This window comes from Eumetopias jubatus, unplaced genomic scaffold (assembly GCF_037043125.1).
Source record: "Eumetopias jubatus isolate StellerSeaLion01/CBP00866 unplaced genomic scaffold, mEumJub1_p1.0 scaffold_3, whole genome shotgun sequence".
Classification (NCBI taxonomy): domain Eukaryota; kingdom Metazoa; phylum Chordata; class Mammalia; order Carnivora; family Otariidae; genus Eumetopias; species Eumetopias jubatus.
Window position 1 is genome coordinate 122,612,979 of NW_028274809.1, and position 26,701 is coordinate 122,639,679.

The window sequence follows — 26,701 nt, forward strand, 5'->3', positions numbered from 1 at the left end:
GTGGAGAAGGTGGGGGAGAGGCAGAAGCAAGAACACTGGCAAGGGTTTTCCAGAAACACCGTTTCCAGCAGAAGCCCACCCTCGCTGCAGCTGCTGCTGAGGGTTCATCCCGAACTCAGGCTGGGTGGGATAACATGGGCCAGCTTGCATACTTCTTCCTTTGATGGGGTCTGTGTATGTTTTGACGGGTATGGCTGGCTAGTCCTTTGAAAAATCACCTCTCTCAAGCTCCTTCCCTGGTGAAATAGTTTGAGACTGAAGCTTTTCATGGCCTATCCTGACATTACAAAACCTCCTCAGGAGACGCCCCACACAACCGGACACTGTGGCCAAGCACCTGACACCGGCAACCGGCTGCCCCTGCTAGGAGTTCTTGCCCTTGTCTACGGGTAAACATCCACCAGCACAGCATGGGACTGCAAAACACTTGTCGAAGACTGCTCCCTCTTTCCAGAGATGCACTTAGAGAACACAACTCTGACCAGCACAGGCTTTTCTGGAGCATTCCTGAGGGGGAACGGGTGGGAGGCTGGTTACAAGGTACTTTTTTTTTTTTTAGGAGCCATTGTGCTCCCCTGGCTGCACGAGGGGCCCGGCTCATCATATCTGAGCTAATACAGGCAAGGTGACACTTCTGAGTCAAGATCTTTGCACCAACCTAACACCACACTTTCTGTTTTCTACTATAGCAGATTACCACTATTCCCACTCCACACCTACTTGTATAGTATAGACATCAAGCCACATGGAGCTCTTCAGTAGCTCCATAATCGTGGAATGTAACCAACTTCCTGCTAAGGGCTGGAACCCCCGAAGAGAGTATCCTAATCCAATCCCTCTGAATCCAAAAGCAGAAAATGTGGCCCTGAGTGCTGAATCTCGCCCAGGATCACGTTAGTCCGTGGCTAGGCCGGTGGCATGGAGGTCTCTGGACTTCTAGGCCATGTCTAACTGACGAGGGAGTGGCAAGTGGGGGTACTTGGAGAGGAAGATGTGACGAATCCCCAGGAGGACCCTGTGGCTAGGCAGCAAAGGACTAAGGGCTCCAGGAGCTAAGTACCTTTCATCGAGCCATGTTTAGAGCCCATGCTGCCCCTCTACCACATCTGAACTCCTTGCACGTTCATAAAAACATCCCCTATTCCTCAAGTTACCCCTTGTTGTGTTCAGACAATACACAGACGTGCATGGAGAGTGGAACTTGTGCCAGATGCCATTAACCCACATTTTTTACACCTTAAAACATGTCTTAATTTCCTTGCTTGGCTGCTCTGCTGAGCTAGACAGACCTATCTCTGCCAACCTGATGAGAGCTAAAGAGCAGAGTGATTATTCACAGGCCCCACTGCAAAGTTTCACCCATGTAAGCTGCTCATCTTAACATGTGGTGAGACAAATAAAGACTGTGCAGGTTTCTCGAGACTGAAAAGCGTAAAAGAGCTGATTAGAAACCACCCTCTACATTCCTGTGTGAGATGCCATAAATAAAACCTGACTGTCCCAAAGAAACGGTACCATCATGGGGTTTCATAAAGGCAACAAATGTGAAAGGCCAAAGGCAGAAACTACCAAAGGGCATGGAGCACAGGCACGGGTCAGTCCTCCCTGCCGCCCACCCTGACCCCACCGTCACCACCACCAACCCCGGAGCTCCCAAGAAGATCCAGTCTTGGCTCACAAGTGTTTACAGAAGTGATGACAAGTTTCAAATTTTATAGAAAAATGTAAATGATGTTTCTATATGCCATTTGACAGAAAGACTTCTCATAAGCATATGAATTAAGGAACCCAGGCAACACAGCAAAAATAAAAATCATATACACTGAATTTAACAACACTCTATTCCCTTGGCTTCTCCCCGCCTGTGAATAGGTGCGAGAATACCACTCAGATCAAGGAATTTCGGAGGACTTCTGGAGATTTTCACAGCATTTGCAGTGAAACATGGGGGAACAGGACCATATCAAAGCTTTCTGAGAAACTGTTCTGCTTGCCTTCTTTCTTAAACTTTAAATGCCCCCAATGCCAACACGTGTACTAGGCACAAAGACTCTAACTGAATGACTCTCAAAACAAGTTCTTCCCCGACTATTCAAAGGCAAGTCTCTCCCCTTGGCCAAGCCCAGCGCCTCTGGGAGGCGGATGGGATCTAAGCCTGAGCACCCCCTTTCACCTTCAGCCATCCATCTCTATCTACAACTGCTCCGAACCAAACACAAGGAAATGCAAGGGGGCTTCAACACCTGAGCGTCCAACCAAACACATGCCCTCCTTTGCTAAGTGGCATCTTGGTTTAAGGTCTTCTGAGCAGGGGACATGGAACCTCGCCTCCCATTCCTGCTCTGGCACAGCCATGCCCCATCCCTCGGCACGTCTCCCCCTGTCCCTTAATTAGAAAGCTCCTGACATTCATCTCTTGCATTAAGAATTTCCTGACTAAGAGAGAACAAGTAGGAACCTCTCCTGAGCCCATTGCACCACTCCCCAGCCTTCTGGAGGAATCGCTTTGCATGTTAATTTACACCTACTCCTTTACCAGCAAAGTAATAACACATGTATGTGCAGCCTCTGGAACTGGATTTCTCACTTGGCAGAAACCTGCCTGATGGCTGAAGCTTAACCCTTAATATACCAACCCTGATATAAAATATATAGCTCGTATTTATTGAATATTGGGCAATATTCTAAACTCACTTGATATATTTAATCCTCAACACAGTCTACAGTGTGGGGGAACTGTAACTTTCCCCAGTTTTCAGATGGGGAAACTGAGGTACAGAGCTGCAGATGGTCATATACACAGACCTCCTGAAATAGGCAGAGTTGCCGGCTGCTCTGCTAAAGTATCCCAAACCACAGTGGTTATTTACTTCTTGCATCTCTTTTTTTTTTTTTTTAAGATTTTATTTATTTATTTGAGGGAGAGAGAATGAGAGAGAGCACAAGAGGGAAGAGGGTCAGAGGGAGAAGCAGACTCCCTGCTGAGCAGGGAGTCCATTGTGGGACTCGATCCCGGGACTCCAGGATCATGACCTGAGCTGAAGGCAGTCGCTTAACCAACTGAGCCACCCAGGCGCCTCTTACATCTCCTTTTATGTTGTTCTGCCGCCTTCCTACTGCTAGGGCCTCGGCTATCACTTCTCCCCAGGGTTAGAAGCCCCACCTCTGCAGTCTGACTTACCACTGCCTATCTGCAGTTGGCTGTAAACAGATAACAGGCTGGTCAGAAATGAGTACACCAATGGGCCCCCACACCCCTTCCATCCTAAGGGCCCTGAAGTCTATGGGCTCTGGGACAACAACTGCTTGAGCTCTTGAAAAGGTATCTTTTGAGCATCTACTCAATACCAGGGACTCCTCCAGGTACTGGAGCCACAAAGACAAATGTGCCCAGGCACTGTCCTTGGGAGCTTAGGTCTCCTTGATTAGTTCCAGGTTCTAGCAGTGGACAGATGCCTGCTCATCCAAGAGATCCCAGGAGCTGGTTAGAAATGCCCACCCCAAACCTGCTGAATCAGATCTGCTTTTCAGGGAGATCCCCAGGGAAGGATCTGTGTGTGTGTACTGGTCTAGGTAGTTTACAGCCTCCTGAAGTTTGACCTTAGGCTATGAAAGGCGCTATTACATTATGTAAGTTATTTAACTTACATACTTACTGAAATGCATCCCTTTTCTTTCTCCTTAATGCCTGCCCTATTACGTCTGCCCAATCCACATGTGTGTGCCTACCTCCATGATTTCTAGACAGTGACAGAAGAGTAAAAGTAATAAGTAAGGGACATATTGCAAAATACATCCAACATACACACTATAGTCGAAGTCTCTTGCTTTATGTGCTACAAAATATGACATGGTTAGTCTCGTCCCTAGGTTTAAATTTTTATTTTACTAGCGTACAACTGCATCTGTAGGTGCGGGCCTCTTGTGATGTCTAGACCTAGCAGGGCTATGGCTTCAGGCCACAGAATTTTAAAGGAGCCTATATCCATGCCCACACGCATAATACGGTGGGCCAAAAAGTCCTGTTAGCTCAAGAGCAGCTCTTGTCTAGTGGCAAGAGCAAGTCTAGGGACACCTGGGTGGCTCAGTTGGTTAAGCGTCTGCCTTCAGCTCAGGTCATGATCCCAGGGTCCTGGGATTGAGTCCCGCATCGGGCTCCTTGCTCAGCAGTGGGCCTGCTTCTCCCTCTGCCTGCCTGCCGCTCCCCCTGCTTGTGTTTTCTCTCTCTCTCTCTGACAAATAAATAAATAAATAAAATCTTAAAAAAAAGAACAATTCTAGAACAAGGGGAGAGAACCACAATTTCTGAGTCATTACTCATTTGAACTTGGGGCAGTGCTGCTTGCTCCCACAAAGCATCAGGATGGAGGGATCACCCCCCTCCATCCTTGCTCCCACTGTCTCTCCAGGGCAAATGGTATTCCCTTCATCTGCACAGTCCCACACTTCACTGGAAAGAGACCCCTGCAGGGGAGCCAACACCCCTAAGAAGCTTCAAACCTCCCACCAGCTCAAAGGCTCTCTGGGGTGATTCAGCAAGAACTCCCTTGCAGATCCTCAAGGCAATACAGTTAACAGCCAGCCAGAAGTAACAGGAATGTGATGGGGCTTTGTGCAGAGTATGTTCTCCTCCCCAGCCTCTGCCCTCACTCAAAATCACCCAAGAAACCTAGGGTGGCAATTCCCTTGCCTGACTCATCAGACCACAGACCTTACAGAGTCTTTCAGTAATTAGGCCTGAATCCTGCCACAAACTACACCTGATAATTTCCAAAATTCCAACTGTATCCAACTCTGAGACTAGTGAGACATTCTTCCCAGTTTAATTCAGATTACTCAAAGAATTAATGAGTGTTCTTGCCTAGTATCACCCAAGATTGCCCTCTAGAAAGAAAGAAATGTCTTCCAACAAGTGTTTTTTTCTTAAACAAAACTAGCTACTACAAATTTGAGGTTATATATTTATGAGGGATATGTTATGCAATTAGTTACAGATTATCCCCTATGTCACATAATATTAACATATATAAGAGCATAAAATCAAGTTCATGAGGATTCTTCTCTAATAGTATCAGTAGTGGTGGTAATATTTGTTTCTTACAGATGAATTTTTCAAAGACTGTAAACTAAGTACTCTGAATTCTTACAATAAATTATTATTGAGAAGCATAATAAATAAAAGAAGTTTACAAGAAACAAGGACAGATATTTGTACAATGTTTCAACAAAGTAGGCAACTTATCTTGTTCTGATTCTGTTCTGTTACTATGCTCTTGTCCATAGAATCAATTCCCTTGATTTACAATTGTTTTAAGAATTATATACACAGGGGCGCCTGGGTGGCTCAGTCGGTTAAGCATCCGATTCTTGGTTTCAGCTCAGGACCCATGAGACCTGGGATCGAGCCCTAAGTGGGACTCCATGCTCAGCGGGAGAATCTCTGCCCCTCCCCCAACTTGCTCTCATGCTCTCTCTCAAATAAATAATTCTTTTAAAAAAAGAATTATATACACAGACTTGTTACCTAAAAAATATTTATTTTCTAAGCAAAAAAAAATTCAAACAATTCTCAAGCAAGATTTAAGCTTATGTAAAATCCATTCAAACTTTTCAAGGAAAACTATTTAATGATATGGTTGTTATCACTAATATTTTATTTTCAATACTGTTCAATTTTAATCCATCAGATTTGAGAGTCCAAAAATTAGTATTTCTATTATAGTATCTTTTCTCCCTCTTCTTCCCACAATTCTTAACTCTGAAAGACTCATATTTCAGATAGGTTCTGCCTCAACTCACAATAAACTCAAAAAAAGACTTTTCAAAGTGCTGAAATTAACAAACATTTGGGCCATCTCTGAAAAACCACACATAGCCTAACCAGGCCACCTTCAAAATCACCAGCACATGAGGGGAAGGAAAGACAGAGTCCACCCTGTTTGCATCAGCAGGAAAGTACACCAGGAACTCACACAGGTCTTGCCCTGTGTCCCTACTCACCTTCTTGGGAATCATCGTCAACAAGAATGTCCAAGAATGTCAGTTAGAAACCCTCAAATCACCACGAAAAGAAACCTCTATCCCCTCACTGCCTTTGTCCAAACCTGTCTGGACAGAGAATTTCTCCCATTCCCCAGCCCACCACACCGAAATTCAGGCCACCAAGGTGGAGTGGCAGGTGGGTTTGCAGGCTAGCATGCCCAAGCCTAACAATGTTTACAAACTGCAAGTTGCCACCAGGAATTTTTTTTTTTAAACATGCAATAGAAGGGGCACCTGGGTGGCTCAGTCGTTAAGCATTTGTCTTTGGCTCAGGTCATGATCTCAGGGTCCTGGGATCGAGCCCTGCATCGGGCTCTCTGCTCGGCCAGGAAGCCTGCTTCTCCCTCTCCCACTCCCCCTGCTTGTGTTCCCTCTCTCGCTGTCTCTCTCTCTCTGTCAAATAAATAAATAAATAAAATCTTTTAAAAAAAAGAAAGCATGCAATAGAAAAGAATGAAAATTATCAGAATGCACCGCAGGTACAATAATGGGTAATGTTTCATGCAAACTTTCATTTTAATCTATAGATATGTATGTCCCTGTGTGTGAACTTGATCACGGTGTAAACTGATTTGTTACTGTGGCCTGCAGCCACAGGAGGATGAAAGCCGCCACCCTCAGGAGAACCAGTGTGTGGGTGCCACCAGCCCAATCCCAAATGGCCCATAGAAAGCCTTCCCAAAGACCAGGCTTCTAGAACCCCGCTGTGGACGGCATGGTGGAAAGGCTGCCAATACAGCTCTGAAAACGAAGTGCCTGTGTCCTTCTGAGAGGAGTGAAATGATCTCACCTAGGACAGGTACAGGTGGCTGCAACATTCACCCTCCCTGCAAGAAACCACCAAGACTAAAGCCATTTTCAAAGCTGACCTATACTGCAGGTAAGGATGACAGCCGTGTCTTTAAAGAACTTACAAATTAGGAATCAGGACAATGTACAGCCAGTGTCTCATGGTAGTAGTAATACTCAAAGATGAGACATCCTGGAGAAACCAGGCAAAACTTGTCAACCACAGGACAGGACAAGCTGCTCCAATGGTACATCGGCCACAGAGTATGAGCAAAAACATGATTTTACCCCATCTGTGAAAGTGCCTAATAGCCAACCCAGGAAAACCTTAACATTCTGATACTCTAATTTCAACAGGAGAGGATTATTCCAGAACTAGAAATGTCAAAGTCACTCATTCACAGTATGATTTGTACCAAAGTACAAAATGTGGAACATATTTGTACCAAAAAACAAAATAAACCCCAAACTGAGATGCCAGGGCAGAAGTACAACAGAAATTTAAAATAATTTATTGTTCTTTCCACCTGCCAAAATATTACTATTTAGTCCAAAAACATTCCTCCTTTAAAATACTACTGTTTTATTGGGGCACTTGGGTGGCTCAGTCGGTTAAGTGTCCGACTCTTGATTTTGGCCTAAGTCATGATCTCAGGGCTGTGAAATCGAGCCCCGCATCAGGCTCCACACTGAATATGGAGCCTGCTTAAGATTCTCTCTCTCCCTCTCCCTCTGCCCCTCCCTCCCTCCCCTCCCCAACTACACTCGCTCTCTCTAAAAAAAATAAAAATAAAAAAATATTATTTTACTATGAAAATATTCATTCAACAAGTATTTGTTGAGCACTCTTTTAGATGCTACATACAGATCAGTGAACAAACCAAAGTCCAATTTTAACCGTGTTTCCTTTCTGTGCAAATATATATATATCTCAGATAATACTGAACATAGAAAACTACATCCAGACTTTACTTTCACTTTTAACAGCAAAGTTTTTCCCATGAGATCAAGTATTCTTTGAAAATGCCATTTTCGAGGCACCTGGGTGGCTCAGTTGGTTGAGCATCAACTCTTGGTATCGGCTTGGGTCATGATGTCAGGGTCATGGGATAGAGCCCCACCTCGGGCTCCAGACTCGGTGGGGAGTCTGCTTGGTATTCTCTCCCTCTGCCCCTCTGCCCCCCCTAAAATGAATAAATGAATCTTTAAAAAAAAAAAAGAAAATGCCATTTTCATTGGCTATGTAATATTCCATCCTGGATGGTATCAGAATTTACCAAAAGATGTTTCTAAATGCTCACAGGACAAAAACACAAACAAGAGACATAGTTCAACATAGCATGAAAAACCTAGATTTAGGACCTTAGGTGGGGGAGAAAAATACAATCTTACCAAGTCACAGAGCCTGGGAAGTGGACACCAATGCAGTCACACCTTTGTCACCACGTACCACGTTAAGGTCTAATTTGTGAATCTCCCTTTATAAGCCTCACTCCCTCTTTGATCCAGGAGAACATTGTCTGCACAGAACAATAGGTTTTCATTTCAATTTCCCTTCTTTTCAGGAAAGGAAATGTTTGCACTTCAAAGGGTTTCTTTGAAGAGCAGCCCTCCGGTCCTGGCCATCCAGGTTAGGAGTTCCGTGGCCTCAGCAGGGTGTCCACAGTCTGGGCGGCTGCCCACCCTGTCACTCTCAAGGCCAGCTCCTTCAAGGAGAGGGTCTGGTGCAGGAGAAGAAAAAATAAACACATGGAAAAATACTCGAGGCTTTTGATCACGCCCTTCAGGAGCCCTTTTTCACACATAATGTAGGTTTACAGCTCAGGGAAACTGAGGTACAAAGGATGGGGAGGCGTGGACAAGGCGATAGCAGCTTCTTGGAACAAAACCATTCCAGATCCCAGATTAACTCAGCGAAGACCTCTTCCAGGCCAGGAAAACGTGAGCTCCGTTCAGTTATCGCTGGTGATGACAAAGAGGGCAGTCTGGATAAATGAAATGCAGGAGCAAGATCCACACTTCTAGAAAAGTTTTAAAACCTTCCCCTAGGAACTTTTGGGTAGCACAGTCACTGACAAAGAGCAAAATTCACAATTTAGAATTTCACCTCCTATTTCCCCACTGGCCCGCTAGCAGGGGTCCAAGAGGTTCAACAATAGGTAAGCCTAACAAGCATGTTAAATAATAAATAACCACAAGATATTTGCCAAGAGGCCAGCGCCATTGCTCTGGATTGAGGCCCATGCCCATCCTCCCCTCTCCACTAAGTCTAGGAAGTCAGGAGTATATATCGGACAAGAGAGGACCTGCAACATTCAAGTCTTGAACAAGTTCTAGGTATTTACTAATGATCTCCACCCTCTCCAACCCCGAGGTGGTTAAGTTCACCTGCTCAGGTGGGCAACCACTCAAGAGGTAGGCAGGGGCAGGAAAAACACTCCCCTCTGCTCTACTCCAGACAGGGAACCTACCTGCTCCTCCCCATAGCCCAAGGACAGCATGGGCTCCTGCCCTGCCTGTCTGGGGTATAAGTCTGGGTGACCAGGTCACCCTGAGTGAAAGCCTTCCACACCCACCTTTCTGCAAACCCTTAACCCAGCCTGGCGCTAAGCCTCTATGCTGGAATTACAAGATTTTTATTTTCCCGTTCTCTTATTTTTCTGTAGTTTCCAAATTTTTCACAATGAGCATTCTAACTTTCAGAAAAAAAATTTTTAAAGAGGCTTACGAGATAGAAATTTAGACAACAGTTCCTTTGAAAGGTCCCCTCCCACACACACAAAAATTTTATATATAAAGGGCATGATCTGGACAACCGAAAGTCGAATATGGACTGTGGACTGGATAACAATGTGTAATCAATGTTCAATTTCCTGATTCGGGTATCATACTGTGGCTAGGCAAGAGAACATCCTTATTCTTAGGAAATACACACTGAAGTCTGTAGGGGTACATAAAAGAGCATGATGTCTTCAGCTTACTCTCAAATCATTCAGGAAAAAACGCAAATAGGTGTGTGCAGACAGATCGATGGAGCCGTAGATACCTACACAGAAAGAAGGGCAGAAGGAGCAAAGCACAAACACTGGGTGAATCTGAGAAAAGGGTAGAGAGGAGCTCCTAGTACTGCTCCCGCAACTTTTTTTTTTTAAGTTTGAAATGTTATGCAAACAAGGCAGGAACAGTGCGGGAGAAGAGGAGGAGAGAGGCAGGAGGGGTTCCTGCTCCACCTGCTGGCTGCTACCCTGGCTGGAACAGCCTGCCTCAGCACACTAGGGAAATCAGCAGTCAAGACCTGGGTCCCTGGAAGGAAGCTGACTGCCCCCATGCGAAGTTCCTGGTTCCCACAAGACGCCCTGCAGAGGGCTCTCCCGGACGGAGCCCAGATGGCTGGACATGCAGGAGTGAAACAGGGCTCCCCCCGTGGCATGGGCAGCAAGTCCCACATCCAGTTCCGCTTTGGTGACCAGGATGCCAAACTGTGACCCAGGAAGCCTGCGGCCCCGCCGATCTCCACCACACGCACGCCAACTCCCAGTGTGGCCGCCGTCCTGCACAGCTGTCCAGGGCACCAGAGCTCCAGCTGCACCAGGAGCACAGGGCTCGGCTGCTGGCACGGAGGGAGGAGAGCGCTGCGTTCCAGGCCGGCAGGAGTGCAGGAAAAGCAGGGTGCTGTCCAGCGGCGCGGCTCCAGGGCTCACTCAGAAACAAGGGGGGCATGGGGCTGAGCAGCTGCAGGGGTGCGGGCTGAAATCTCAGGCCTGGCACTGCCTGCTGCACATGGCATGCCAGAACACAGTCCCAGGGGAGGCCGGCGCCCGGCACAGGCTGCCACCCACAGACCTAGGGCACACTGACGCTCAGGACTTGGAGCCAGGCCCCTAGGGCTCAAATCCGCGCTCTGCCACGTACTGCCCAAGTGCGTGCCTATAGGCAACTTGCATCACTTCTCAGGGCTTCTGCTTCCCATCACTCAAAATAGTAGTGCCAACCTCACTGGGCAGCTGTGAGGATTACATGAAAACATAAAATGCCAAGCACATGGTGAGTATTCAGTAAGTGCTGTTGAGTCTTGATCTTACCCAGCCCCAGGCCTCTCCTTTCCTTCCTATCTGATGTAATAGACTCTGGTTCAAGGCACTTGATAGACAGATAAGAAGATACACTTCCAAGCCACTTTAAGATAGGAAGACGACAGTGACAACACTGTGATGAAGTAACAGGAAGAGTGGCTAACAGTGGGTTTGCACCCTTGCCTTCCCACTCCTGCCCCAGGTGAGGTGCCACCACCCCTGCCCCAAGGCACTAGGGGACCCTCCGTTGTCACCTCCAGGAAGGGATGAAATAAGGTGAAAAACAGAGGGTGCCCTAAGTGTTTGGCTTTGGTTTCTAAACCCAAAGCCCTCAGGGTAATTTGGACAAAATGTGACTATGATGAGGGTAGATAAATTCCCCCAAACACACACACACACACACACACACACACACACTTTCTCAGTCTTAGACACGCGCACACAGACACACACTGGCAAGCACTAAGAATGGGGCCGTAAGCACAGCTTTCCAGAGGAGTAGCTAAACCCAAAGTGTACGGATCTGAGATCTAAAGGAACCTGACACACCCAGGGAGTTCCCTGGTCCCCAAAGAGTTTATGGCTTCAAGGTCACCAAGGCAGTCAGACCCAGCACAGCCCCAGAGACTGTGGTTCCTCCCCCCGACGTCTCCCTTCCTCGTTGTGGCAAAAAGGCCGCAGAATACCCTCCATGACCTTAACTGTAAAAGGTCAGTGCTAAAGACAGCCCTCTGGGTCTAAAGGGTACAGGAGCTAGGGTCACATCCACAGATCCCGGACCTGGGTCAGCAGATGCCTCAGAGGCTCACTGTCCCAACACCTTGGCACTACACCTACCCCCTGCAATCTGGACACAATTCCAAGGGAAAGGGACTCTATTTGAACCCTTTGGCAAAATGGGAGAGCAAAACAAACTTGTTATAAGAATTATTTTTCTCTACACCTAAACCAAAGAACTGAGTTTTCTTTCCAGTGTAATAGTTAACATTTATTTTAAGCACTTGATATGTGCCAGAAGCTGTGTCAAGTACATAACATAGATTACCTCATTTAAATCCTCTCAATCCTACAAGGTAGGCAGGAGAAGCCGATTATTAAGCAAACAATATGGAAAAGAATTTAAATGTGAGAAATACATTTAAATGTGTGAAATGTGAGAAATTCCTAAGTCCCTTAGGAAAGGGACTTATCCCATCAGTAGACCCCACTCAGGGACCCAGCCCTTTCTGCATGAGGGGCCCATGGCATCTCCTGTGACCCCCCCAGTGCATGATCCATGCAGAACTCAGGCTGACCACGCAGGGCAGAGGCCACTCCCTTGGAGCCCAGAGTCAGTACTGCAAGTTGGTGGCAACAATACAGAACTCGCTCTGCCTAGAGCATACGGAGGGTAGGACCCATTCCTAAACAAATGGGAAAGGATGTGCTTGTTCTCACAGTCAAGAACGTTATCTGAACAAACATTCTGGAGAAAGCACTAGAGCAGAAATACAGGATGTTAAAGAAACAAAACTGTCCATGCCCTCTGTGCCTCCAGAAAAGGGAAGAACAAGCTGATGATCCACTCGGGAGAAAGGGAGAGATGATAGAGAAATATGCACAGCCCAGGTAAGCTGTGGGACATTCTTTCTTCCACCTTCAGATAAGTCCACCTGGCAGCAGCTTTTAAAGCTTCCCTGAGCTTTATTTCTGGTTGTCATAATCAGACTAGTAGACCGATAACAGAAAGACCTTAATTCATGAAAGAAATCTAAATGTATTGATTCGGTACCTTTACTCATCCAAAGAATACTATGGAATTCATAGTTTGTGAGCTTTGTTACTGTGAGGCTGAGAGGGAAGGCTTCCCCAGTCTATGGATGGAGCAAGTCTACGGGGTTGAGAAAGTCTGAACGCCTCTCTGGTGGCTGCCCACAGAGTAGCCAAGCCAGGACACCAGAAGCCTACAGTGGCGCAGCTGCCAGCACTCGTACTATTTGTCCTCATCTCCTCAAAGCAGCCTCCTTCATCTCAGGCTGCACTGAAGCTGTAAAGGCCCCTAACCACACACAGCTCTAACTCGTTTATGCTGTTTAGTTCACCAAATGTACCATGTGGCAGTCCGCACCGTTACTGACCATCAACAGAGGGAAAAAGCCAAAGGAAAGACACTGGGTGTGGCAGGATGGGTCAACCCTATGCCAGAATCTATTCCAATGTCCAGAAATGTCTTTCCTACAGCTGGTGCTCCTGGAAGGAATAATCCTGACCAAGGGCTAAGGTCACCAGCCTTACTCACAGCTCCGCCAATGCCACAGATCTGAAGGAATGCCTTCAGAGTGGAATGAACATAATTAGCAGCCCACCAAACTGTTTTACCAATTTGTTGCCCATTCTTCTGACTCACAGGTGGCAAATGCACTAAACCTCCCATGACAAATTTGGATGCAGTTTGAACAAGTGCAGGGGTGGTTCTTTTCAAAGCTGCTTTGAGTTGGGGGAAGTGGATTATGGAGAAAGAGGAGAGAGGTGCCCCTCAAGTTTACTACAAGGCTGTGAATCTGCCATGAGAGATGGTACTCCTCTATTCTGTGGCTGGAAGAGGCCTAAATCCTTGTGGTGGATAGAACCTTGGCCTAGGATCCAATGCCAGTACCTTAAGGCACAAGAAACCCCTGGAAGGCAGGTGCCTGAAGGCCCAAGAATGAAAAAGGAGGTACAACCCCAGGTGGCAGTGGGTCCCCATCCTGGCCATGGGACAAGCCCACAGCCAAAGTGCCTACTGGAAGGTGGCAGGGGAGCACAGGGAGTCTGCAAGCACCAAGAGATCCCCAAGTTAGATGTGAGGAAGCAAGAGAGCTAGGAAGCCACCATCCTGGGGCAGGTGGCTACAATGCAATCATGTACCTGAGAAGGGCCCCTGAGAGGACAGATCTAGTTCAGCCCTGACCCTGGAGGATGGAAATGTCTAAAAAAAAGTCATTTGTGACTTTTAAAAGAGTTCTTCCCAACACGCTCATTCCTCCACCTTCCCATCTCTTTAATACAATATGGCAGCTCTACTCCTTGGAATCGTATTGGACCTCTTTCACACCTCACATGGAATCCCCTGGCCAAGCCGGTTGAGTCTCCCTTTAAAATCTACAGATGGAACAATTAGTTGCCTACGGGTGGAGCAGAACTCAACCACCTCACATCTCTACCATTTCCACCCCAGCCCAAGCTGCCATCACCTCTCATGGAAATGACATATGGCCACACTCTCTTGTGCACAAATAACCTGGACTTGGATTTCATTCCAGACTTAAGTTACAAGTCTAAACTGGTTTCCCTGCTTCCATGTCTGCCCACTTCCCCCGCCTCTATCTCTTCTTCATGCGGCATTTAAAGTAATCCTCTGATGGTTCCCCACCTCATCCAAAGTAAAAGCAAAGTCCTCATGGTTCATGGGATCTGCCATCGACTGGAACAGGGCAGTGGTAGAGACAGGTCCCAGGCCTGAAGCGACCCATCATATAGAAAAACACTAGGGTTCCATCCACAGGTCCTGCTTGGAATGAGGACCAAGAACCAGGTGGAATGATAAACAGCTACAAGATGTGTCTGGGTTACAGGAAAATGTTTCTCTCCATTACTTATTCCTATTTCAAATTCCTCCCTAGGATTAATAAACCAATACCTCCAAATACATAGTTAATAATGAAAAGGGATTAACCCAATCAGACATAATGCTGGGCCCTCCAACATAATTACATATTTTTACTGATCTTTGTAGAAAAAAAACTCCAGACTAGAACAATCAATAAACATGTACTTATACCAAATGTAATTAACATGCGTCTTAGAATTCAAGCTCCCCAAGGTTGGCAATGTTGTCTTCCAAGCCTTTTCCTCTAAAGCAAATAATTATATGCATAAGAGCACTCATGTGGCTCAAATCCAGATTCAAACAACTGACCTCTATTTTTTCTCCTGTTTAGTCAGAACTCCGTTGACACTCTTTAATCTATAATGATTAACATGATGGTAATATGCTAAACCTCTGAAAACTGTTTTAATCCATTGTTGACTTTGCCCCCTAACTTCTATTTTGATTGTGTGACTTAAATAAGACCTTTTGTTTTAATGACAGAAGGGTGTGTTCATATAAAAATAACGATAATTTCCACCGAGACCAACTAAAAATATCAGGGGAATAAATGTATCATGGTTTCCTATTATCTGAATCAAACATAAAGGGCAAGAAATGTTACTATTAACTCCCAAATAAATTACAATTCAAATGAAAGACAATTAGAAAATTCAGCCACACGCCAACATACATAGTTCTGCTGGTCAAATTTTAAAGAGCACATTTTTAGGGAAATATACCAGGGACTAAAATCCCAACCCTCTCCTCCTGTAACTAAATCTGGAATAGAACACAACTCTAGGTTTCTTTCTAGGAGAGCCCCACCGCGTGTACTGGGAGGCGCAGTTTTCTTCCTGAAGGCACGTTTCTACTACCCTAATCTTACAAGTCAAACACCACTGGTATCTGGTTCCCACACCCACTGAAAAGGGGAAGGAGCTAAAACAGCACTCTGAATGTAGCACTACTCAGCACAACGGCTGCTCCGTGTACACACAGGTTTAGAACGCCTGCCTGACCTGCCCGGTCTGGGAAGTTTTCTACTTCGCAGAAAGGACACACTGGGAAAAGGTGGTCTTTATTAAGCCGGAAGAACTTCCTCTCGCTCCAAACCATCTGGAAGGCTTGAAGAAGTCAGCCTTCCCGGATCAATTCGGGTCACAAGGAAGCCCACCTAGGGGGGAGCTTCCCCGAAATCACCCTAGAAACTCAGACAAGAGGTGTAGGCGCTCCGGGGCGCGACAGGAGCTCTGGGGAAGAGACGTGGGCGCCGCCAGCAGGTTGTGGCTGTCCCCAGGAGGGCCACCTGCCGCGGGACCACCCTCGCGGCCGCAGGGCGGGCTCCCACCACTGCGACGACACATCGCGGACCTCGTGGCGGGGCGGGGTGCTCTGCTCCGCGCCATGTAAGGGCAGGCCTCCGGATGCCTTCCGGCCCGGCCCGCGTGCCCGCTGCCGCTCCCGCCCCCTGCCCACCCCTACTACCCCGAGGGTCCCGGCTCGGGGTCGCTGGCGGGCGCGCGCGCGGCCGGCATCACGGCGGCGCCGGGTCGTCCACGCTTACTCACTCGGTGTTGCATCATGCGCCACGCCGCGTCTTCAGGGAGCCAAAATGGACTCCGGTGGAGCAGACAGCCGCATGGGCACCGGCCCCGCGCGCACAACCCCGCGCCCGCCCTGCCCGCGCCCACCCCGGAGGATGCCAGCGCCCCCGGCGCCGGACCCTCGCCGCTCCCCGCGCCGCCCTCCCGCGGCCCCACGCGCCTCCGGGGGCCCCTCCAAGGTGACCCGGACCGGGGCAGCTGTCCCGGCGCCCGCGGGGGCCGGGCACTCACCGAAGCGGCTGACGGGCGGCCGGTGGCAGGATGCGGGCTAATCCGCCGAGGGGCTCAGGCACGCGCTACTGGAAGGACTGCCGCTCGGACGGAGGCGCGGCGCGCAGGGGGCGGGAGCAGGAGCTGCGGTTAGCGGATGCCGGCTGGCCTCGCGCCCCGCCCGGCAGTTGACCTGCGGCTCACACCTGCCGGCGCCGACTGAATGGAGCGTAGAGGGCGGGCGGACTCCGGCGCCGGGTTTCATCAGCCGCGCGCCCGGCCCCCGCCCCCGTCCCTCGCGCCCGCCCCTTGGCCCTGGCAGCCCAGGCCTGCTCGCGCGCGTCACCGTCGGGCACCAATAGGAGCGCGGCGCGGCGGCGGCGGCAGGGACCGAGGAGGTGGGCGGGGCGTCTTCGCGCCCAGAACCCAGACCTGGGGTTCCCCCGGCGGGAGGGCGGGTGGCTGCTCCCGGCGCCTTCGCTGCCGCCCCGCCCGCTTGTTGCCATTTTTCCGCCAATCGGAGCCGGCGGCGCGACTGCATCCTCCGGTCTTCTGACAGCCGGGACCGCGCGGGCCAGGGCTAGTGCCACAGGCTGGGCAGCGCTACCCAGAGCGGCGGGCCCCAGCGAGCTGACACCGAACTCGCCACCAGTGTTCCTTTTCCAGAGATAAAACATCTGGGAGGTACTTCAAGGGTTGTTTGTTTGTTTGTTTTAAGTAAATCTCCATTTCTTTGTCATTGGATTATTATTGCTATTCCTTTGTTTTTAATAAATAACTTATTCTTGCCCCTCCCTTGTCTGGAAGGGCCCTGAAGCCTGAATCGGCCTGTGTCACAAGCACACCTGACCGGCTGGCTAGTCAAAGCGGCTTACATCCAGAGTTACTTTCCCCTAGATGGCAAAAACTTTAGAACCAAATCCCAAAGTGCTCACCTCACAAGCTCCCTCTTTATTGTCTCTCTTTGCTGCAAAAACCCACACAAGAACCACAACCTACAGAGATGCAGTAATCTGTGCCACGGGAGACGTGAGCGGGTCATAGATTAATCCTGCCAGACTCCTTATAACTTTGTTAAAAACAAACAACAACAAAACAAAACAAAAGCACAGAAAAATAATAGTGCAGTGTTCGTGGCCTCTGAATCCTCTCCACACCTTCCAACGCCCCCCCCCCAACACACACACAATGTCCTTGGTCAGTAATGGGGGCTCACTGTCAGCCACTGGATATGAAACCGTCTTGGAACCACACTAGCAGTTTATAAAATACATAACTGCGTGGTGTTAGCTTCAGAAAGGTTATAGGGAACACACAGAAATGAGTTAATATTGATAAAGCACTTTGAACACTGTCAAAATGAACAGTTTGGTGTCATAATAAGCAGCTAGGTATGTGCTATTTTAAAACAAATTTCGGTTTCAATTGTGCAGTGATGAAATGATGCCCTTGAGTTGCGTTATGAAGGTCTCCTGTGCTGGAGCTTTTCCTGAATCCCACACAGCCCCCTTCACTTGCTGACAAAGCCATCAAAAGGATGTCCCCCTTCCCACAGAAGGAAGCCTGCTGTGATTCAAGGACCTCCTCTTTGCCTTTGTACCAGATCTGGATTAGAATCTGGGAATTCTACCATTTCATTTGCTGTGTGATCTTCTGCAGAGCTATTTCATCTCTGTTTGGGAGTGTATAAACCTTATATTCTTTTTTTAAAAAACCTTATATTCTTATCAGAAGTCTATCCCTTAATGTTTGAAATATGATTGTGGGATTTTTTTTTAAAAGACTCTTGGCAGTAAAATAGAATCTAGTGGGTTGTAGAAATGCACTGTTTGGGCAACACAGAGAGGGGACATAGAGTTAATGTGTAAATTCCGAGAGCAAGTGCTCCAGGCCCTGATGGGTGTATGGGGAGAACTTAACCAAGGGGATATTTAGCACTGTGCTCAGTTTAACAATCCAACCCAGCAGGTTTTGTCTTCAGGAAGACATCAGGAGAACCTCAGTGATAAGGTGCATAAGCAAGCAACTTCCTGGCAAAAAGGATTCAGTGTGAGCAGGGAAAAAAATGATTATGCTCAAAGTCTCAGCAGGAATTCTTAATCTCAGGAAACAAACTGAGGGTTGCTGGAGTGGTGGGAGGGATGGGGTGGCTGGGTGATAGACATTGGGGAGGGAATGTGCTATGGTGAGCACTGTGAACTGTGCAAGACTGTTGAATCACAGATCTGTACCTCTGAAACAAATAATACAATATATGTTAAAAAAAAAAAAAGATAGCAGGAGGGGAAGAATGAAGGGGGGAATTCGGAGGAGGAGACGAACCATGAGAGACTATGGACTCTGAGAAACAAACTGAGGGTTCTAGAGGGGAAGGGGTTGGGGGGATGGGTTAGCCTGGTGATGGGTATTAAAGAGGGTATTCTGCATGGAGCACTGGGTGTTGTACACAAACAATGACTCATGGAACACTACATCAAAAACTAATGATGTATGGTGATTAACATAATAAAAAATTAAAAACATAAAAGTTAGGGGAAAAGCTTTAAAAAAACTGGTTGAATGTTTTAAGTAAAGCTAAATTTCAGGCAGATTAGGATTTATTTGCATAGCAGGTCCAGAGGGACTGTGAGTGACAGGCAACCTGATTAGAATCAAGGAGCAAATGAGCCATGATTTCAAAGACCAGTAAGGAAAGGAGTTGCTAGCATTTAGGCGCTGGAAAGCACCTTCTAAGGTTAAACTTGACAGACCAAGTCCCAGCCTAGCACCATCAGGCAGGATGGGGGTTATAAACAGGCAAAGAATCAGAGTCAGACAGATGTGGTTTTCAACTCTACCTCACTGCTGGCCTAGGTAAATTGCGTCTTCTCCTCTCTTGGCCTCAGTTTCCTCATCTGCAAAATAGGGAGTTAACTACCTGCTAGATAGGCATAACTTCATGGTGACAATGAAAAATATGTAGTCAGTAAAGCTGAAGAAAAAAAGAAAAATATGTGTAAAGGTGGAACAGAAAAAGAGACCCCAGAAATAGATCCACAAAAGAGCCAACTGATCATTGACAAAGGAGCAAAAGCAATTCAACGGAGAAAGGATAGTCTCTTCAACCAATGGTGCTGGAACAACTCGACATCCACATGCAAAAAAAAAAAAAAAAAAAAAATCACAAAAGTTAACTCAAAATAAATCATAGACCTAAGTGTAAAATGCAAAATGAAAAAATGCTACAAGATAATAGAGTAGAAAACCTAAGTGACCTTTAGGTTTAGTGATGACTTTTTCAATACAACGCCAAAAGCACAATCCACAAAAGAAAAAATTGATTAAGTTGGACTTCATTAACATTAAAACCCTCTGCTCTATAAAAGACACTGTTAAGAGAATGAAGAGACAAGTCATGGATTGGGAGAAAATCTTTGCAAAACACATACCTGATAAAATACTGGTACCCCAAATATACAAAGAACTCTTAAAACCCAACAATGAGAAAACAACCCAATTTTTTAAATGGGCAAAAGACTTGAACAGACACCTCATCAAAGAAGATATACAGATGGCAAATAAGCATATGAAAAGATATTCAACATCATATGTTGTTAGAGAACTGTTAATTAAAATAATGAAATACCACTGCATACCCACTGAATAGCTAAAACCCCAAACACCTATACCACCAAATGCTGGCAAGGATATGAAACAACTGGAACTCTCATTCATTGGTGGTGGGAATGCAAAATGGTACAGCTACATTGGAAAACACTTCAGCAATTTCTCACAAAACAAAACATAGTCCTACCATATAGACCAGCAACTGCATTCCTTGATATTTACCCAAATGAGTTCTGTCCACACAAAAATTTATATACGAATGTTTACAGCAGCTTTATTCATAATTGCCAAAACTTGGAAGCAACCAAGATGTCCTTCAATAAGTGACAACAAATAAGCCGCAGTATATCCAGTCAACCATTTCTTGATAAAAAGAAAGGAGCTATCAAGCCATGAAAAGACATAGAGGACTGTTACATGTATATTGCTAAGTGAAAGAAGCCAGTTTAAAGAAGCAACACACTATATAATTCAAACTTCTGGAAAAAGCAAAATTATAGGGAAATAAAAAGATCAGTAGTTGAGGGGCGCCTGGGTGGCTCAGTCGGTTAAGCGTCTGCCTTCGGCTCAGGTCATGATCCCAGGGTCCTGGGATCGAGTCCCACATTGGGCTCCCTGCTCCGCGGGAAGCCTGCTTCTCCCTCTCCCACTCCCCCTGCTTGTGTCCCCTCTCTCGCTGTGTCTCTCTCTGTCAAATAAATAAATCTTTAAAAAAAAAAAAGATCAATAGTTGCCAAGGGCTGATGGGGGGGTAGGGGTGGGAGGGATGAATAGATGGAGCACAGGGTATTTTTAGGGCAGTGAAACTACTTCAGATGATACTGTAATGGTGGATACGTGTCCTTATACATTTGTCCAAACCCATAGAGTAGATGACACAAAGAGTCAACCTTAACATAAACTATAGAAGTGGGCGCCTGGGTGGCTCAGTGGGTTAAGCATCTGCCCAGGTTAAGTGGGTTAAGCATCAGCTCAGGTCGTGATCCTGGGGTCCTGGGATCAATCCCACATCGGGCTCCCTGCTCTGCCTGGAACCTGCTTCTCCCTCTGCCTCTCTCTCTCTCTCTCTCATATGAATAAATAAATAAAATCTTTTAGAAAAACTATAGAATTTAGGTAATAATAAGATTCAATATTGGCTCATCAACTGTCACAAATGTACTACACTAATTTAAGAAGTTAATAATATGGGAAGCTGAGTGGGGGAAAGGGAGCATATGGAAACTTTCCGTATGTACCCCTCAATATTTTGTAAACCTGAAACTGTAGTATTTATATCTAAATATTATAGTGTATATATAAAATACATTTATATAACACTACATATTATATATAAAACTATATATTATATATATAATTAGACTACCCAGTGGACCCTTGAACAAAATAGGGGCTAGGCCACCAAATTCCCTCCTCCCCATACCCCACCCCACCCCCAGGCAGTTAAAAATCTGTATAACTTTTGACTCCCCAAAAACTTAACTACTAATAGCCTACAATTGACTGGAAGTCTTACAGATTACATAAACAGTCAATTAACATATATTTTGTATGTTATATGTATTATATACTACATTCCTATAATATAGCTAGAAAAAAATTGTTATTAAAAAAATCATAAAGAAGTGAACATACATTTACAGTGCCATACTGTAAAAAATATGTGGACCTATACTATTCAAACCTGTGTTGTTGAAGGATCAACTGTATATTATCTCAATTAGATATAATATAATGAAGTATATTTATATACACATATATATGTAAAGCACCTGGTATAGGTCTACATATAGAAAGTATTCACTTAATAATAGTTATTACTAAGCAGATCAAGGAAACAGAGCTCCTTCATTTTCTAATGCTTCAAGACTGTATCCTGGACTGGTTAAGCATGTAGGCTCTGGAGTCAGAGAACATGGCTTCAGATCCTGGCTTTGCAACTGCTAAGCTACATATAGTTAGGCAAATTACTTCATTTGCTCCAAGTTTCGCTCTTCTCATTTCTAAAACAAGGATTATGGTGCTGGTGATGAATGAATGGCGATATTCATGGAAAGCATTTAGTACCCTAGCTGGTACCATAATGAATGCCCAGAGAACGTTACTATTAACTTCAGTGGCTAGACTGATTTGTGGGGTCATGCGAAATGCTGAATTGGAGCATTTCATTTTCCATAATAAAGGAGTGTTCTTACAACCAGAAACTTTGCAGGAGAAGGCTGTCAGTTGTTGGCCCTGTAAGGACTGAGTGGTTAAACCATCACTCTCCCGGCTCCCTGGGGGTCCAGGTGGGGAGGGAAAGAACATCACTGCATTCTTCAGAAGACCTCTAATGTTACCTGACCAGCTTCTTTTTGTTCTTCTGGAACCAGCACTATCCCCTTTTCTGGGAGATTCTGCTCTTGTCCTCCCAACCTCCCCCACTCTTGCATCTTCAGTAGGGATGACCAGCTCACAGAACCCCATCACTTGTCAGCATAGAAATGTTGTTGGGGGTGGGAGGCCCCTGATCCAAGCCAATTATTTCCTGGCTACAGCGAGGACCCACAGCATGTGGGTAGATGACATGAACTGAGGTCACCTTAGAAGCCATCCCAAGTCCTTTGGGAATTGGAAGAAAGAGAAGTCTCTTTCCTCCCTGACAGCAGACCTGGACAGGTGTCAGCCAGGTACCAGCAGCAGGCACAGTTGCAGCGGTGTGGAATTAGCCAGCCTGAGAGAAGTGGACACAGGAAAGTCTAAGGGGAGGGATGAAGTGAGTGCTAATAGTGCCCAAGTCCCCATTCCAGTGCTCACTGAGGCCGCCCATCTGGAGAAGAGCCAGAGAGATGTTCCTTTTTGCCAAAGCCATTTGTGTTGGGTGTCTGTCACTTACATCCAAAAGAGTCCTGATTAATACAGCTTTTCTATCCTAGGGACAGTCTCCCCTGGGCCAGATGGGAAGAATTATAAACACCTTGACAAAACATTGCCCCTCTGGAAGAGACAGTGACATGCCTGGCGTCCATTAGCATTGAAAAGTACAGCCCTTGGGCTTAGAGGATTTGACGATTGGTTAGCTGTTAGAGAATGAAATCAGATCTCTGCCAGATTTTCAGGAGACCTTTGAAGCCAGCTGTATGCATGACTGTGTTACAGTAGAAAGTGCTTTTCCTTCACCACAAAGACGGTGTGCCTACCCTCGAGCAGAAGGGTCTTTCTTACAATGTACATCCTTGTTAGAATATACAGCTGTAAGAAAATGTGAGAGATGCCCACAAAGATTTATGTCCATGTATATTTATCACAAGGTTATTTATAATAACAAAAGAAGAAAGCTCATAAATGTCCAAATATAAAGAGTTGGCTAAATACATTCAGATCCATCCATAAAATGGAATAGAATATTAAGCTGCCATTAAGTATGTTTTCAAACAATATTTAATGTTGTGGGAAGTACTCAGATTGTAAGAATGAGATACAGTATTTTTGTCTGCATAATTTTATATATACACACATATACACTTACATTAACATATATAAGCATATATTCTATGCAGACATATTACATATAATCAAGCTGGAAACATAAAAATGTTGTCCCTAGAAGGAGTTTTAGTTGTTTTGTATACTTACCTCAATATTCTGCATTGAAAATTTACAACAAACTCAATAGATGTTATTAAAAATCAGGATTGTAGCCAAAACAAGATGAAATTCTGCCTCCAGCCCCATCATCCCCCCCAAAATCTATATAGTCAAATAAAACCCATGCCTTCATCCTCAACTCTCACTAGCCTTTGTGGTTTGTCAAGAAACCAGCTCAGGCCTGCCATTCAACTATTGACAAGCTTTTCAGGCATTTAGTGCCAGGTAACCAGGGACACAGAGCATGAGCTCTCAAAAGTTGAGGGTGCCCTATCTTCTCCATACATATTCAAAATAAAAATATTAAAATAATGGAGTCAGTTAAGGGGCTGATTCCTGATTTTGGCTCAGGTCGTGATCTTAGGGTTGTAAGACTGACCTCCACATCGGGCTCTGCTCTCAGTGTGCAAAGTCTGCTTAGGATTCTCTCCCTCTTCCCCTCCCCCTCCCCTTTGTCCACCACCCTCCCCACCCCCCCAGCCCTCCTGGCTCACACACCTACTCTCTTTCTAAAATATATACATATATATATACATACATATATATACATATATATATATAAATAAGTATGAAGAAGTCTAACCATTTCTGTTTTTTTCCCTGCTGCCCTGATTCCCTTCAATGTTTTTCTTTCTTTAACATTACATTTTTTTCAAATTAAAACCTTTTGGAGCCCCTGTTTAACTAGAGCCCTGGGCTTGGGCTTGCTTTGCCAGGCCAGCCCTCCAGTACTGACGGAAAGTAAGCTCTAACCTGAGCCCTGAGCCCTGGCAGGAGTCACCACTGAGAGAGGAATCTTCCTCATTCACCTTCCCAGTTTAAATTTGCTTCAGATGTGAAGGCCAATGGTCCGTACTTCCTATTGGGTTTCCATAGTGTTTGGAAGTATTTTGTGCCCCATGAAAAAAGTTTTTAACTTAATTCCCATACTTTTGCTGTGTCCTTTAACATACAAAATCCACTGACATATAAATTTAGGAAACACATGAGAACATTCTAGATTATATACGGTGTTAGGGACTGAATTGTGTCCCCCTAAAATTCTAATGTTGAAGCCCTAATCCCCAGAACTCAGAATGTGACTGTATTTGGAGGTAGGGCCTTAAAAGAAGTGATTAAATTAAATGAGGCCCTAATCCAACATGACTGGCATCTTTATAAGAAAAGAAGGTTAGGGCATATAGAGAGATACCAGGGATGTGTGAGCCCAGAGGAGGGGCCATGCGAGGACACGATAAGAGGACAGCCATCGACAAGCTTCAGAAGAAGCTAAGCTTGCACCTCAGTCATGTGTCAGCCCAAGATGGCTGCCCTCAGGCCAGTTGAGCAAAGGTTGGACTGAGCCCCAGCGTGGCGGAGGAAGACTGCTGGAGGCGCCAACGGCTATGAGGAGAGCATAAGGCTCTAGATGGAAAATCATGAACCAGATGATACTGTCATGGAAAACTTAATTTTCAATATCAAAACCAAAAAAATTAACCAACTCCCAGAAGCAGAAAGAATCTACTTGAGCATGGATCGATATGTATTGGACTTAATGCTGCTTTCTGTGGTCTCACAGCAAATAGTCTCTTTCGACTCATCTTCAATGGGACACAGGCTCATATGGCTTGTCACAGCTGCTGGCTTACCAATGGCAGTGATCTCAGTTTTGACAGGGCGTGTATCCTACAAAGGTTTGGTAAGTTGACCTTTGAATACAGTTGATTTGAATTGTGAAATCTGTACCATAACATGGGGTGGATTGGTTGGTCTTGTTTTTGGGAGTCTGTACCCTGTTTTCTCGGCTCTACCTGTGAATGGTGGCTTCGCAGCCAGGTATGAGTCAGCCCTGCGATCAGAGAAAGGAAACATCTTAACCTACTGGATTAGAATTTCTAAGCCTGTCTTTAGAAAGATTTTATTTCCCATTTTTCTCCAGACTGTGTTTGCAGCATACTCCAAATCTAGACAATATAAACTAACTATAAAGGCTCTTCAGTCACCTGAACTTGGCCTAGAAATTCAGTGACTGTTAAACAAATGTGTACACAAAAATAAAATCTAACATGTGGGGGGAAAACAAAACAAAACAAAACCTAAGGATGTTGGCACCTTGATCTTAGACTCCCAGCCTCCAGAACTGTGAGAAAATAAACTTCTGCTGTTTAAGGACCCCCGTCTCATTACAGGAGCCCTAGCAAATTAATATGTGGTGGAAATCGTATTTTCAAAGAACTGTCAGAGTGCAAATGTCATGACCTAAGCACCAGCAGCGCAAACCTCTGGTTGTGCAGAAGCGGGGAGGCCCCATGCTGGTCACGGGACCAAGTAGAGGCAGAGCCAGGGCCTGGGACTGGCAGTGCAGGGCTCTTCGACACTTAAGACCCATGTCTCCATTTGCTTATCCGTCAATTTGTTGCCATAAAGGTGTTTCACACAGTTACTCTCTCCCACTTGGCTCCTGTGCCCAGTGTGGATGATGGGAAAACCTTCGAGATCTCCTCCTTGTCGACAGCATTTGCAGTGTCCTAGCTGTGCTACCCCCACAGGCAGCCCACTTGCTCTCAGCTGATGTGAGCACTCTGCTATGAGCTTCGGAAAGCTGTTGTTTCCCACAGCGAGCAGAGGGGCAGAGTGGGGAAAACTGGACTTTGGCATCAGATAGGCATGGGCGTGACTCTGGACTCCATTGCTTATCAGCTTGTGACTTTGATCAAGTTATTTAACATCTTACGGTCTCCTTAAGAGAGGGCAGCACTATCTACTCTTGACTGATTGTTGGGAGGATTAAATGAGATAATGTGTGAAAGGGAGGCGGGGGGTGTCAACAAACACTCCCTCCTACTTTGTGTTCTTTCCTCCATCCTCCTACTATTTATTCTTCTCCTCTTCTGACTGGAAGAAGAGGAATCCAAGAAAAAGTCATGGACCCTTATACCTAGACTTCTGAGACTCTTCCGCTGTCCTTTCCACCTGTCTCACTCAACCAGGGAAGGTTTGCTTATAGACCTTAGGGTTCTGCATGGCACCTGGAGGCAGCTCACCAGATCATTACCTTTTGTGAGGCTTAGCTAATTTCTGCAGGAATTTGATCTGGCAGAAGCCATCTCTTTCTTTGGATTTCTAGAAAAGCATGCCACTTGAGTGATATACCAGCT

General features: G+C 46.0%; 1 protein-coding gene and 1 pseudogene across 1 annotated transcript in view; one reads left to right on the forward strand and one right to left on the reverse strand.

The window, feature by feature from the left end:
* Positions 1-16,550, reverse strand: part of SLC7A1 (solute carrier family 7 member 1) — a 78,516-nt gene extending 61,966 nt beyond the window's left edge. The window contains exon 1 of the mRNA XM_028105717.2: positions 16,350-16,550. The gene's annotated coding sequence lies outside the window, so the exon portion shown is untranslated. The remainder of the gene's footprint in view (positions 1-16,349) is intronic.
* Positions 16,551-24,969: 8,419 nt separating this feature from the next.
* Positions 24,970-25,572, forward strand: LOC114209528 (transmembrane protein 126A pseudogene; annotated as a pseudogene).
* The last annotated feature ends 1,129 nt before the right edge of the window (positions 25,573-26,701 follow it).